The 15,971-nt window shown below is 43.8% G+C and overlaps 1 protein-coding gene and 1 long non-coding RNA gene across 2 annotated transcripts in view; one reads left to right on the top strand and one right to left on the bottom strand.

The window, feature by feature from the left end:
• The window catches only part of LOC126939902 (protoheme IX farnesyltransferase, mitochondrial), a 558,222-nt gene that overhangs the window by 239,943 nt on the left and 302,308 nt on the right, over positions 1–15,971 (top strand). The gene's annotated exons all lie outside the window — the stretch shown is intronic.
• LOC126939904 (uncharacterized) overlaps positions 13,320–15,971 on the bottom strand; it is a 39,490-nt gene continuing 36,838 nt past the window's right edge. Inside the window, exon 3 of the long non-coding RNA XR_007720486.1 lies at positions 13,320–14,280. This is a non-coding gene — a long non-coding RNA (uncharacterized LOC126939904). The remainder of the gene's footprint in view (positions 14,281–15,971) is intronic.

Raw genomic sequence — 15,971 nt, 5'->3', positions numbered from 1 at the left:
GACTAATATTATGGCCGTCCTCTAGGAACACTGGACTGGTAAGGGAAGAATGCTTCAAGTGAGCATGTGTACAACTCCAGTAAACACACTGCAAATACGGCCCCTCTCAAATGCTGGCAGGAAACTGTGCTTGTGGACAGTCCCTCCCCAATGGAAGAATCAGGAGAGAAAAGACACAACCCCCTGGAAGCATGCCAACATTTAAAACCCCAAGTCAAAAGGTCAAACCATGCATTTGACCTCAAGTCATCCACGTGGCCCTCTTCCATGGGTTCTTTACCTCCTTTTATTCCTGCTCTAGAGCTTTTTAATAAACTTTCACTCCTGCTCTAAAACTTGCCTCCGTCTTCCTCTGCCTCATGCCCCTCAGTCAAATTCTTTCTTCTGACCAGACAAGAATTGAGGCTGCCGCAGACCCATATGGATTCGCCGCTGCTAACATACTTGGGTGTCGTGTGACTCAAAGATGTTCCCGAGTGCTAACAATAGGATTAAAAATAGTCTTTCAGACACAACACTAAGTTCCTCCTTTGAGGCTAATACAGACCCTCCAATAAGCTGAGATTCTACCTGAGAGTTTTGTCTTCCGGCGAGTACGTTACCATCGTTCCAAAATGACTTCTCTGGATACTTACTAATTTTATATTTATGACCCTGCTCCTAACTTTGGTCAGCTTTGCACTTTCTTCACAATTTGTGCCAAGCCTGCATACCACCAGCACTATTAGTCATTTAATAGTTTTCTTTAAATTGCCTCAAATTATTTTGTACATTCATAAAGATGTTTTTAAAGGAAACTAATGGATAAGACAGGCAAAAGTGGAAAAAGCAGGAAAGAACAGAGACAATCTGTTCACTCTGTGTTAGAGGACAAAGCCCACAATTGCTACAACATGGAGAGAAAAGTGGGCTTGGAGGGTTGACAACCAAAATGAGTGACTGAGGTAGGTGTTCCCATCCATCGAGGTTTACTGAGCCAGCTTGAAGGCACATCGGGAAAAAGGCAAATCATAGATATGTCTGTGGCTGTTTTTTCCAAAGAGATTCTCAGGTTTCATATTTGCACATTTTCCACTAAAAAGAGGAGGCAGTTAAGCAAATGATTACATAATTACAAATGATTACAAATATGAGACTTTAGTTAGCGCTCAATAAGTCTGCATTTGACATAAGATATGTAAGCCCTTGAAGAAAAGAGAGTAGAGGAACAAGACAAGCAGACATCTCAGGGTGGGGTGCAGGACCCATTAATCTTATCTTGTCTTCGTTCTGTACCTGGAGAGATAATCTAGGAATAAGTATTATCAGTGTGGAGACTTTTGAAAGGGCTGTTTTCTGTTTAGCCCTTAGGGAAGAAAGCCTACTGGCCATTAGCAAGAGAAGGGATATAATGAGACCTATCAACTCTCCTTATGACCAGGAACTCAGCTTTGAAGGATTTTCTGAGGATCCTTCAGCCAAGAAAGGGTCTGTTCAGTCAATTGGGGGCTTAAAATTTTACTTTTATTTCGTATTCACCCCTTTTGATGAAGATTTGCCACAGACAGCATCAATGGCCAAACCTTTATTTTGTCCCATATCATTGTCAGAATGATGTGGCTACCTGCCCCAGGTCCATACTGTCCATAGCCAAAAGATTTACAGCCAAAAATCTTACAGCCAATTTCAACATTCCAGACAGGAATGGAGGTGGACAGGTATCTATCAACCCTTAAAACCTTTTAAGCAATGTAAGAGTAAAAAAATCAAAGCCAAAAAGCAAGGTTACAAAATTGGCTTATCTGTAAGTTCTATGCATTGGGCTGCTATAATCTTGGTTTTAGTTAGACTGGTAGCAATTAGCTGTACAAAACATAAGCATATTGCTAAAATCATTTAAGCTTAAGAAATTAGAGACTTTCATTATGCCAAAATGCTTGACACCTTTTTAGTAATTTGTCCTAAGGTAGCCAACAAATTTTTGTCATATCTTTATTTGCATAAACCTCATAACTGAGAACAGCTATATGCAGAAGACTCTATCACCAGGTATCTTGATATCCTCTTGGTAATTCTCTTGTAAGTCTATGGGGAGCAGGACATTCTTTATGGTTTGGATAGATGAAAAGGAGGTCACATAATGACTCAGGAGGCAAAGTCCCTCAATTTGCCAGCTGCATGTCTGTGTGTCTGTGTGCTGTGTTGGTTCTTGATTTGGAGGGTCTGAACTAATTATTTCCCTCAAAACTAGTCCTATCTCATGTGCCTACCACTTCTGTGATAATCCCTGCGCTTACAGAGAGGGTGCTTGTGATATGAGAGGGAGGCAGGGAAGTGCTGGGCAGAGAAGGTTGGGGTCCCTGGCTAGGGCTCCACCCTCAGGCCAGTGTCCATGGACCTAGGTGAAGACAGGAATTTCTGTTTTTGCGCTCAAATGTTGCATTTTCTAAGACCACGCTGGCCTGCCACTCCCTGCATCCTGAGATCCTATAAAAATCCTGAGCTCCTAGTGGGTACACACACAAGCAGATAAATGTTGAAGGGAACACATCGGCAGAAGAACATACAGACACTGACAGGTCATCCACGGCAGAACAATGTGGATGCCAAGGGAAATTTGGCCGAGGGTGGTCAGAGGAGAGCCCAGCTGCTGAGTGGCCTGTCTCCAGGGGAAGACCACCTTCCCACTCCATCCCCCTTCTGGCTTCCCATCCACCTGCTGAGAGCTACCTCCAACACTCAGTAAACCCTTGGACTTATTCTCCAAGCCTGTATATAAACTGATTTTTCCAGTACACTAGGGCAACCCCGGGATACAGAAAGCCCTCTGTCCTTGCAGTAAGACAGAGGGTCTAATTGAGCTGATTAACACAAGATGAGTGCAGATGGCTAAGCTGAAAAAGGACACTGTAACACACGCCCGCTGGTGCTTCAGGAGCTGTAAACACTCAACCCTAGATGTTACCATGAGGTTGGAGCCCACGCTCCCCACGACCTGCCCATCTGCATGCTCCCCCTAGGGGTTTGAGCTGCAGGGCCTTGAAGAAGCAAGCCACACTCTCTGTCACACACCCTGTAAGCGGAATAAGGAAACTCTTCCTGTTTCAACTGGGGCATTGCCTGGGATCCCGGAAGGTGAATGCAAAAGCAAAACTGTTGGATCTGCCTCTTTTCCAAAATCCTGCCACCTGTCTCTCTTTCCTGAAGGTAAAAGGCTCTGTTTCCCTTCATGGAGTTTTAACCGCCCTATCGGGCAGCCAGAATCCCAAGACTTAATCCCTTTTCTCTCTCACACACACAGTTTGAAATGACTCTTATCTCTTCCTTTAAATTGTTAAGAGTTTTGCTACAGAGAGTGGCAATGTTACTAAGTAAAACGATTATTCGGCTCAGCCACCAAACGTGCAAATCAGACCAACGGTTGTTAGAGGTACAATCTCCTCCTTCGCCCTCTGGACAGCTGCAGGCATCCATGGCTCAAGGCACCTCTCATTAGCCTATCCCCTCCCAGATTGGGGGCCTGGGCATGTTCACAGCATGCAAAGGTCATGCCCAACAGCCACGAGGGGGCAGAAGGAGCAGTGCCGCCATGGCCCGCGCTGCCTCCACCTCCACAGCCTGGGGTGAGCCGGAAGCAGCAGAAAACTACAGCAATAGGTGGGACCCCACAGGGTTGAACCCACAGGGCTGAAGTGTGGGCACTTCTTACCTGCTGCACCAATGGAACTTTTCCTTCCCTGGCCAAGGAATTTAATCCAGTCCGATCTGGGGGAAGAATACAAGGATGAATGGAGCCCGCTTGCCCTGAGCCAGGGGCTCTTCCCCCAGGACCTCCCCTTTTGCCCTTTAAACTGTTTTTCTTTGTTTTCTTTTTTTCCTTTTCTAAGTGAGAGGGCTCCCCCTTCCCAGAACTCTGTTTCTGATAGGGAAGTTAATGGGGGAACAACCCAGGCTGGCTGATAACTGCAAATTCAGCAGGGCTCATTTGAGACACTCTAAACGTATACAAAACAGCCTCTGAAATACCTTTTCAGTCCTAAACTCAATTCCAAGCTTCAGGCTGAGGCCCTAAAAAGCAAAACGAGGTCTGAGGGATCCAAAGCCAGGCAACAGGCATGATGTAAATGAGCAGGACCAATTCCTGCTGAACCCCTGACCCCGTGGAAGCAGCCATGCTCCATGGGCTAAACAGACCCAGGGAACTCAAAGGATGTTGACAGCAGGGAGAAAGGGAGGCATAGGGGAGGGTGGTTAATTCATGTTCTCTAGGTTTTCCCTGCTTCATGGGTACACACCACATTGGTACCTGTGGGAGACACGTGCCAAGTTCGCCGGGTCTTGAGGATAGAAAAGGTGGAAGGGAAAGGGGGAGTGCTTGCTTTCTCTCTCCATCACACCCTGAGATTTCACTGAAAGAAGGAAGGGAATAAGGAAGGCCTCCATTCCCTGTCTTTCAGAATGGACAATCAGATCTCTTCACCATCCCCCGCTTATACTCCTCTGGAATGTATTCTGAACCACTGGGACTGCTTTGACCTCAGAATCTGGAGGGAAAAATGCCTCATAGCCCTCTGTACAAAGGTTTGGCCGAATTATGAAGGGACTGGGTTGGCCCCAGGAAGGAACCATTCATTTCAGTACCATCCGGCAGTTGGAACTTTTCTGTAGACATGAGGATAGATGGTCTGAGGCCCTATATGTGCGGACTTTCTATACCTTGCAAGGCAATCCAGGCCTTTGCTAACAGTGTAGGACTGATCCAGCCCTCCTATTTGCCGTCTCAGGGAAGGCTGCAAGGGGCAAGCCCAGGGAATTAAATATACAAATCCCAGAGGCACTCCCAGCAGAGGAGCCAGCTCTCTCAAGCCCTGCTCCTCTGGGTCTGCCTCGACCTCCCTATCCAGCTTCAGCTTGACCCCTGCTAGAAATCCTCACCCTAAATAAGCCCCAGTCTCCCTCTTGCCGCTCCAACAGACGCACAGCGTATTTGGGCCCAGTAAGTTCCAGGTCCTTTTCTCCTACAAGACTTAAAGCAAATTAAGGGGGATCTTGGCAAGTTTTCAGATGACCTTGGTAGATATATAGAGGCTTTCCAGAATTTCACTCAAATATTTGAACTCTCTTGGAGAGACGTTATATTACTGCTGAATCAGACCCTGATGGGCACTGAGAAGCTGGCTGTTCTGCAAGCAGCAGAGAGGTTTAGGGATGCGTTTTGTATCACATATGGCATCAGAGAAGGGGGCGAATGTTATCCAACTGGAAGAGAAGCAGTACCCATGGATGACCCTAAATGAAATCCCAACAATGAAATGGAAAGCTAGAAGAGGAGACACTTTCAGGTGTGTGTAATGGAAGGCTTATGTAGAACTACGACCGGGCCTCTCAATTATACTAAGTTGTCCATGATCAACCAGGGATTCACTGAAAACCCCACTGCTTTCTTGAAAAGGCTAAGAGAGTCCTGGGTAAAGCACACCTTTCTGTCTCCTGATTCAGCTGAGGGACGACTAATCCCGAAGAATACATGTATTACTCAGGCAGCTCCTGACATCATTATGAAGTTACAAAAACAGGCCCTGGGGCCAGATAGTGTTTTAAAGAACCTCCTGAAAGTAGCCATATCAGTCTTTTATAATAGAGACAGGAAGGCCCAGGAAGGAAAGAGGAAATATAGGAAATAGAGGCTTTAATGGCTGCCAGGCAAGCCCACAAACCCCAGAATTCCCAGGGTGCACCTGTTAACTGCTACAGATGTGGCAAGCCAGGGCATTTCAAAAAGGATTGCCCAACTGGCATAAGCAAGCCACCTCGACCCTGTCCAGTCTGCAGTGGAGACAACTGGAGAGTGGACTGTCTCCTGGGATGCTGGTTACCGGGTCTAGAACCAATCTCCCAAATGGTCCAGCAGCATGACTTATGGGTCCTGGGGCTCCTCTTCCCGGCTTCAGTGGTCCAGACCACCATTACCATCCAGGAGCCTTGGGTAATTCTGGAAATTGAAGTGAGGAAAAGGGACCTCCTCTTGGACACTGGAGCCGGTCTCTCAGTTCTACTCCCTAATTTGGGCTCCCTTTTTCTCTCAGCATGACCATGAGGGGCACCTCAGGAAGGCCTTTAACCCAATATTTCTCTCAACCCCTTAGTTGTAGCTGGGGAGACCTATTGTTCACTCATGCTTTTCTAATTATGCCTTAAAGCCCAACTCATCTGTTGGGCAAGGATATCCTGGACCGTATGGGGACCACCATCCTGATGGCCCCTGGACAAACTCTTTGTCTGCCCCTAGTGGAGACTGATATTAACCCAGAAGTTTGAGTAACTTGAGGAAAAATTGGACAGCCATACTGGTCCGGGTCCATGTGAAGGATCCCATCTCCTTTCCTAACTAGAAACAATATCCCCTGAAACCAGAGGTCAGGAAAGAGCTAGAAGCCATGATATATAACTTAAAGATCCTGGGCCTCCTCAAACCCTGCAACAGCCCTTGTTATTAGGAATATGAAAACCCAACAAGGAATGGATGCTAGTTCAGGACCTCTCCCTCATTAATGAGGCTGTGGTTCCAATGCACCCTGTGGATCCCAATCTATATACCCTGCTAGCCCAAATACCTGAGGGGACTAAATGGCTCACAGTCTTGGACCTAAAGGCATGCCTTCTTCTACATACCATTAGACCCTGACTCCCAGTATTTGTTTGCATTTGAGGATCCCTGTAACCAAACCACTCAATTAACCTGAACAGTATTACCTCGGGGATTCTGAGACAGCTTCTACTTGTTTGGGCAGGCATTACTGAGTGACCTCTCTGAGTTCCTTTATCCTCAGGTTAAGGTCTTGAAATAGGTAGATGAACTTCTCCTCTGTGCTCCAACTGAGGAAATCTCTCAGGAGGGCAGTAAGCTTCTCCTTAATTTTCTAGCTAACAGAGAATATAAGGTTCCAAAATCAAAACTCAACTCTGTCCGTCTTGAATGAAGTAACTAGGCCTGGTCTTGTCAGAGTGGACCAGAACATTGGGCAAAAAGAGAATTAAATCCATCTCCTCCTTTCCCCTCCCAAGAATCCTCAAGAAACTGAGGGGATTCTTGGGCATTACAGGAATCTGCAGACTATTGATACCTGGGCACAGTGATACCTATAGTTTAGCTATTTCACTATTATCATCTAATAAAGGACACTCGGCAGCTAAAACTCACTGTCCAACTTGGGAGCTGGAGGCTAAAAAGGCCATTGATCAACTAAAACAAACCTTGCTTAAGGCACCAGCCCTTAGTCTCCCCATAGGAAAAACGTTTAATCTTTGTGTATCAGGGAGAAAGGGAATGGCACTGAGAGTCCTAAAATAGAACTGGTGTCCAGCCCAGCAGCCCACGGGCTACCTAAGTAAGGTGCTCATTTTGGTATCTAGAAGATGGCTGGCCTTGCCTCCAGGCAATCGCAGCTGTAGCCTTGCTGATACCAGAGGCTACTAAGTTGACCATGGGGAATAACTTCACTGTTTATACTCTGCACAATGTAGCAGGACTACTATCTTCTAAGAGACAATAGTCTCCTGGAAGACTAACAGACAACTGTCTCCTCAAGCCTCAAGCTCTATTGTTAGAAGGATCTATGGTCCAATGAAGAAACTGTCCCTCCTTAAATCCAGTCATCTTCCTCCCAGATGAAGCTGGGGAACTTGAGCGTGACTGCAAACAAATAGAAGCACAAACTTGAGCAGCGAGAGAGGACCTCAAGGAAACCCCCTTAGAGAATCCAGACTGGATTCTCTTTACAGATGGGAGTTCTTTTGTAGAACAAGGAACCCACAAAGCAGGCTACACAATAGTTACTTTAAAGCATATTGTTGAGAATGCACTTCTTTCCTCAGGCACAACTAGCCCAACTAATCACCCTCATGAGGGCACTCCAGCTAAGCAAAGAAAAGACAGTTAACATATCTACTGATTCTAAGTATGCTTTCCTAGACCTCGACACCCATGCCACTATCTGGAAACAGAGGAACTTCTTCACAGCTAATGGGTCTGCCATTAAATACCATGAGGAAATTAATAGCCTATTGTCCCCAGTCTTCCTCCCATGGGAAGGTGTCAGTCATACTTTGTAAAGGCCACCAAAGAGGGATGGATGAAATAGCTGAGGGAAATAGACTGGCAGACTAAACAGCTAAAACAGCAGCCAGGGGTCCCCAGGTCTCTGACCCACTTGAAGCCCTATTGATCTGGGAGGGCCCCATCAGAGAAATAAAACTGCAGTACTCTCCTGCAAAAATAGAACGGGCCACCTCTCAGGGATACATCCTTCAGTCCTCAGGATGGCTACAATCAGAACACGGTAAACTTCATCTACCTGCTGCCAACCAATGGAAAATTTTTAAAAGCCTTCACCAGGCCTTCCACCTAGGTAAGGATAAAACCTATCAAATGACCCAGAGATTGTTCTCAGGTAAAAACCTAATACAGACCAGGTGCGGTGGCTCACGTCTGTAATCCCAGCACTTTGGGAGGCCGAGGCAGGGGGATCACAAGGTCAGGAGATCGAGACCATCCTTGCTAACATGGTGAAACCCTGTCTCTACTAAAAATGCAAAAAAAAAAAAAAAAAATTAGTGGGGCATGGTGGCAGGTGCCTGTAGTCCCAGCTACTCGGGAGGCTGAGGCAGGAGAATGGCGTGAACCCGGGAGGTGGAGCTTGCAGTGAGCCAAGATCGCACCACTGCATTCCAGACTGAGCAACAGGGTGAGACTCGGTCTAAAAAAAAAAAAAACCTATTACAAATGGTTAAACGAATTGTTAATGCTTGTGAGAACTGCCTTAAAAATAATCCCCTCAATTGATAGCTTCTTCCTCCGGGAACCCAAAGGACAGTAGACCACCAAGAAAAAGAGTAGCAAATGGATTTCACTCATATGCCAAAGGCAAGAGGCATCCAGTCCTCCTAGTGTGGATACTTTCACTAACTGGGTAGAAGCAATTTCATGTCAGACAGAGAAAGCCTCTGAGATGATAAAAGTACTAATCAATGAGATAATCCCTCACTTTAGACTCCCTAAGTACCTCCAGAGCAATACTAGCCTCTCGTTCAAGTTGGCTGTCACCCCGGGGTTCTCAAAGGCACTAGGTATACAGTACCATCTTCATTGTGCCTGGAGACCACAATCCTCAGGAAAGGAAGAAAAGACAAATGATATTATCAAAAGGCACCTCAGGAAACTGTCTCAGGAGACTCGTCTCCCCTGGACTACCTTTCTCCCCATAACCCTGCTATGTATTAGAAACACCCCTTCAAAGCTAGCTTTGCATCTCCTTGAAATGAGGAATGGATGGCCTTTTCTCCCCAATGATCTCTCGCTAGACCAAGAAACCTCTGATTTAATTAAACACATAACCTCTTTGGCCCATTTCCAACAGGAATTGAAACAACCGTCAGAGGCCCAAGCCCATGAACCAGACCCACCTCTTTTCAAACCAGGTGACCTAGTGCTAATAAAGGTACGCCCTTCCCTTTCTCTCTCTAGAGGCCCAGATTGGGAGGGAACTTACGCTATACTCTTTTCTACTCCTGCAGCAGTAAAGGTCACTAGAATAGACTCTTGGATTCATTATAGCCAAGTAAAGGCCTGGGAAGCCAGCGAAGTCATCTCCATTGACCCAGAAGAACACTCGAAGTACCAATGTGAAGAGATCAGGGACCTCAAGCCAAAAAATCATGTAAGTGTTAATAATTAACCTTCCAAGGATATCTTCTTCATAGCCTTGCCTATGCTTGCTGTTCTTACCTTTGTTCTGTTCTATACCTTGGAGCACAATAATGTTTTCAAAATAATTAGTATATTTCATTTCTTATTTCTATAATCCTTGGCACTAGGTTCTTCCCTGTGTAATACACATGTTTAACCCATGCATACTAAACCTTATAAAATTTGTTTTTTCCACTCAAGCCTAGAAGCCATCAAATTCCAGACAATGTTCCCCTTTGCCAGGAACCCTTAGGTAGACCTCTAGGAGGAATCTGACTGCTGCTTTTTCCCCAAAACAACACCCCCTGTCATCAGGAAGTAGCTAATACTAGTCACCACCTGCATTCTTCTTTTTTTCTTTTTAATTATGCTTTAAGTTCTGGAATACATGTGCAGATCATGCAGGTTTGTTACATAGGTATACACGTGCCATGGTGATTTGCTGCACCCATCAACCCATCATCTACATTAGGTATTTCTCCTAATGCTATCCCTCCCCTAGCCCCGCACCCGCCAACAGGCCCTGGTGTGTGATGTTCCCCTGCCCGTGTCCCTGTGTGATGTTCCCCTCCCTGTGTCCATGTGTTCTCATTGTTCAACTCCCAATTATGAGTGAGAACATGCAGTGTTTGATTTTCTGTTTCTGTGTTAGTTTGCTGAGAATGATGGTTTCCAGCTTCATCCATGTCCCTGCAAAGGACATAAACTCATCCTTTTTTATGGCTGCATAATATTCCATGGTGTATATGTACCACATTTTCTTTATCCAGTCTATCATTGATGGGCATTTGGGTTGGTTCCAAATCTTTGCTACTGTCATCACCTGTATTCTAATGGCAGTTAGATGTACCTCTTCAGAGCGGGAAAATGATATGGGTGGGAGGCAGGGAAGTGCTGAGTAGAGAAGGGTGGGGTCCCTGGCTAGGGCTCCACCCTCAGGCCTGTGCCCATGGACCTAGGTGAGGATAGGCATTTTTGTTTTTGCGCCCAAATGTTGCATTGTCCAAGACCACTCTGGACTGCCATGCCCCCCCAATCCTGTGCCTGTAAAACCCCCGAGACCTTAGTGGGCACACACACAAGTAGCTGGACATCAAGAGGAGCACACTGGCAGAAGAACACTGATGGTCGGATGATGTGGACGCTGAGGGAAATTTGGCTGAGGGTGGTTGGAAGTGAGCCCTGCTGCTGAGTGGCCTGACTCCAGGGGAGGACCACCTTTCCCCTCCATCCCCCTTCTGGCTTCCCACCTATTTGCTGAGAGCTACTTCCACCATTTAATAAAACCTTGCACTCATTCTCCAAGCCCACATGCAATCCAATTTTTCTAGTACCCTAAAGCAAGAACCCCAGGACACAGAGAGCCCTCTTTGTGATAAGGCAGAGGGTCCAATTGATCTGATTAACACAAGCCACAGCTAAGCTGAAAGAGCACAATGCAACACATGCCCACTGGGGCTTTCGGAGCTGTAGACACTCAACCCTAGATGCTGCCATAGGGTTGAAGCCCACACTCCCCACTACCTGTCCATTTGCATGCTCCCCTTAGGGGCCTGAGCTGTGGGTCACCAAAGAAGCAAGCCACTTCCCCATTGCATGCCATGGTTCTTACTATGTAGATGAACCCCCAGGTATCAGTCTTTAGAGAGAACTGATGGGAAATATTTCTCAGACCTTAAAAACTGTCCAACTCTCAGTTAAATCTCTCTGGTCAGGAAAAGACCTGGAAAAGGAAAAGGATTCTCCACAGAATGTAACTTTTTCCCACAAGAGATGGCTTTGCAGGGCCATTCCAAAATATGTCAAAAAAAAATATTTTGGGGTAAAATACTTTGATTTCTTTTAGAACCTGTTACCTGTCTTGTGATGTTATATACCAGAGGCAGGTTGTGGTTGGTAGCTTACTGCTACAAAGTCTCTGTTATGTCAGTGTTAGAATCTCTAATATGAATGCTCATCAGTTGGGTCTAAACGGCAAAATGGAGAGGGTATAATAAGGCATATCCAAACCCCCACTTCCTGTTATTGCCTGAACTCATTTTTCAGATTTCTTTGGAATCCCCTTGGCTGAGCAGGGAGTCCATTCAGTCAGCTGGGGAGCTTGGAATTTTAGTTTTGGTTTACCAATTGAATATTTCACTTTTCCCTTATTAGTTTTTGTTTCCTTATGCATCCAGTAAATCAACTCCCAGAAGTTGAATCCATCTTTCAATGCCACTGGTAAATATTACCTTCAATAGCTGAGCTGAGCTTTTACCTTTAACAGCACAGCTGCAGCTCCGTGTCGCATGGCCACCCAAAAATCAAAGGTTCTTCATTCCCTACACTATTATCCCCTCTCTTCTATCCATTTAGTTTTATCTATGTCATTATTTCCTTCATTTTCAAACAACCTATACAGTGCCTCTAAACTAGACAAAATTGCTTTTCTTTCAAGCAAAACTACATCTTCATTTTTTATGAACTTCTTTCCCAAAAAACATCTTTCTTTCTATATTCCGTATATGGAATTGGTACTCTTATATCTAGCAGTTTTAATTACCTATATTAACTACTATTCTAAATCTTAGTAAATCTAATTTCCTGTGAAATTTCTAGGATTATTTAATTTAATATAACATGACGTTAAGATTTTAAATTACTCTAGAAAATTTTGAAACTAGTTTTATTTACCAAAGAATACTAAAGTCATGCAAACCAAAAGGCATTTCAGCTAGCTTTTATTTTTCTGATAAAATACTTGATTTAAGTGCTTACTTTTCTTTAAGCCAATTGGTTAGACCCCTTTAATATAATTTGGTAGTGAAATATCATACACATGACACAGACATATAGACAGAAGCAGATTTTACAGAATTATAAGATTCTTCCTTTGCCAGCTTTCAAAAAGTTTCTGTCCCCCACTTTAGACTATGAATCTCTTGATTACTGGTTCCATTGCCTTAAATGATTGTTAGCTAGGCAACTCTTAATTTGCATCTCCTATGGCATGACTCTAGTGAAACAAGGTAGAAAATGTACATCTCAAAGGCACAAAACTTAGATCTGAAGAGAAGTAAGGTTTGTTGTGTAAACTTTAAACCATTACAGTTCCCATCTCTAAAGAAAATCTCCATTTGTAAGGGCAAATTTCTTTTACAATGAATATCAAAAGATTCTGCTAAATATCAGAAAGCAGTATTTTAGCTTTTTTATTTGGCTTCCTTCTCCATTAGATTACTGGCTTTTGGGTGGAGCCCTTTAGTGAATAGGGAAAAGTAAGTAAGCAGTTTTTAGGGCCTAAACTGCACTTTTTAATTTGTTTGCTTGTTTGTTTTTGTTTGTTTGTTTGAGATGGAGACAAAGTCTCACTCTGTCGCCCAGGCTGGAGTGCAGTGGTGTGATCTCGGCTCACTGTAACCTCCACCTCCCGGGTTCCAGTGATTCTCCTGCCTCAGCCTCCCAAGTAGCTGGGATTACAGGCACGAGCCACCACACCCAGCTAATTTTTGTATTTTTAGTAGAGATGGGGTTTCACTGTTATGTGCATCTGTGTGAAGAGACCACCAAACAGCCTTTGTGTGAGCAACAAGGCTATTTATTCACTTGGGTGCAAGTGGGCTGAATCCAAAAAAGGAGTCAGCAAAGGGAGATGGGGTGGGGCAGTTTTATAGGATGTGGTAGGTAGTGGAAAATTACAGTTAAAGATGGTTATCTCCTGTGGGCAGGGGAAGGGGTCACAAGGTGCACAGTGGGGAGATCATGAGACTCATTGTCCAGGGGAGAGATGTCACAAGGTTGATTGATTAGTTAGGGTGGGACAGGAACAAATCACAACGGTGGAATGTCATTAGTTAAGGCAGAAACTGACTGTTTCACTTCTTTGGTGGTTCTTCAGTTGCTTCAGGCCATCTGGATGTATATGTGCAGGTCACAGGGGTTATGATGGCTTAGCCTGGGCTCAGAGGCCTGACATTCACCATGTTGGCCAGGTTGGTCTCGAATTCCTGACCTCGGGTGATCCGCCCACTTTGGCCTCCCAAAGTGCTGGGATTACAGGCGTGAGCCACTGCACCAGGCCCTAAACCATACTTTTCTTACCCAAATGTGCAAGAAACAAGTAACCCACTGTAGTAATGGCCGTTTACCATAAACAATTTCCATCAGCCACCTTTAAAACTGTATCTTTTACCCAACCATTACACACACCAAGGTTTAGTTTTCTCACAACATAACGTAATTTCTGGTACCCCCCAAAAGCAAAGAGATTAGGTAACAATTCAAAAGAGGGCAGAGCATCATGAAGACCATCACTCTTGAATCTTCACAAGGAAAACGGAAGACCTCCACAAAAGGGATGAGTAATACATTTTTCTGGGTTCCTTAAGGCGTCTGAGTCTTCTCTAGATCTTTTCAAACAATACTGAATATGGCAAAGAGGAAGGAGAAGTAGGAAGAGTAAAAGTAAAATGGGAGAACAATTTTTAAGAAAGGAAATGAACAGAGGCATTAAACATATGTGTTCATTTTTTTGAAAAAGATGTTTTAGTCCACTAAAATGTTTCCAAAAACAGGATCTAAAAAGAAAACACAGAAAGGACTTAAATTTATATATGTATATGTATGTATATATATATTTATATTTATATATAGTATATATATTTATATATGTGTCTGTATATATATTTTATATGTATTATGTGCATATGTATTTATATTTTATATAAATATATCAGCTTTTAATTAAGCTGACTTCTAACAGTAGGACTCTTTTTAAAAATTTTTTCAAATCTTTTATTACCAGATTTTAGCTGGGACAAACAGCCGATATTTCAAGTCAACAGAAATATCAAACCAAAAGGGACCGATTCCTCATTAGGAAGACAACCCAAGCCATGATGGGAATTTTAACCACCAAACTACAAAATGGACTAGCCTCCATGTTAATCCTGCATGGAGTTCAAAGTGGGCAGTTTCAGTGTAACTGTTTTAGGTCAGATTTTTGCTCTTTGACTTAGTCAAGATAATTTTTAAGGCTAGCCATGAAACTATTATATCTCCTTATTTTAATTTGATCTTCCCACCAATTGTTAAGAATAAGAGATCTCTAAAATCCCTCTCTTTATTGTTAAGAATAAGGGCTCTCTGAAATCCCTTTCTTTAAAAAAAAATTCAGGTGTCCAAAGGATCAATCTTTTGGCCATTGACAATTAGAATTTTCAGTGGTATATTTAATCCCAATAGCAGCTCAATTCAGTAGCTCACTCAATTTCAGTGAGTGACATCAATGAATAGCCACATGCCTTTAATAGTGTACACACCATACTCTGGGGAACATGGCCTCCCTAGGGACCAACTTGGTATCCAAAAAGGAAATGAAGTCTGTTTGTATAATCCCTTCTTAGGGGATGCTTGTCATTGTCTGTGCATTGCTGAATTCTTTAATTTTCCATTTGTTATATAGCCAGATACAGAATTTTGCCAAGGATCAATATCAAGTTTAACAGTTTAAATTAACCAGATCTTTGCTGTTCCCCTAAATGGAGATCATACAAACATTGTCAATTGCTATACTAGTTCTCAACACACAACACACTCACGTGCGTGCACACACATGCACACATCATTATTACAAACAGTGACAGTTATAATCAACTGAGCCCCCAGTTACATGCCAGTTCCCCTGCACTCATTCTTTATAGTCCTGACAACCCTGAAAGCTATGTATCATCCCCATTTTAAAGATGAGGCAATGGAAGTTCAAAGAGGTGGCTTAAGCCTTTACTCAAATATATCTGTATTTGAAACTCAACTCTGCCACTTACTTACTAGTGGCAGAATTGAGTTCCATTGTTCTCTGAAATTTGCTAAATGTCACCCTGGAAAACCTCATACCTTGTAAATAAACAAAATATTTTCTTTCCCATGGCTTTTTAACTTTCTAAAACTATCTACTTTCATAACTACCTGGAAAGTGTAGTAGATACTGTTAGTTGCAATCCAGCATCCATTCTCTACTCTTCCTTCCCAAGAGAATGCCAGTTTCATTTAGGTTTGCATCATGCATATCACAGGACACAGGAAAATTTGACGCCACTCTGAAATCCAGGGGTAGGCCTGACTGGGCTAAAGTTAAACCACTCCTCCTGGTCAGTGGTTGGTTTGGCCTTGAGCATGTGACCTACTTCTGGACAATGAGACGTAACAAGAGACCTGCCAGAGGCTTTGGAAAACTTCTCTTTATTCTGAAGAAAACCCCAGGAAGTCA

The sequence above is a fragment of the Macaca thibetana genome, chromosome 16 (genome assembly GCF_024542745.1).
Source record: "Macaca thibetana thibetana isolate TM-01 chromosome 16, ASM2454274v1, whole genome shotgun sequence".
Taxonomy (NCBI): Eukaryota; Metazoa; Chordata; class Mammalia; order Primates; family Cercopithecidae; genus Macaca; species Macaca thibetana.
Note: the sequence above shows the minus strand (reverse complement) of the source record. Positions and strands in the feature narration are given on the sequence as shown.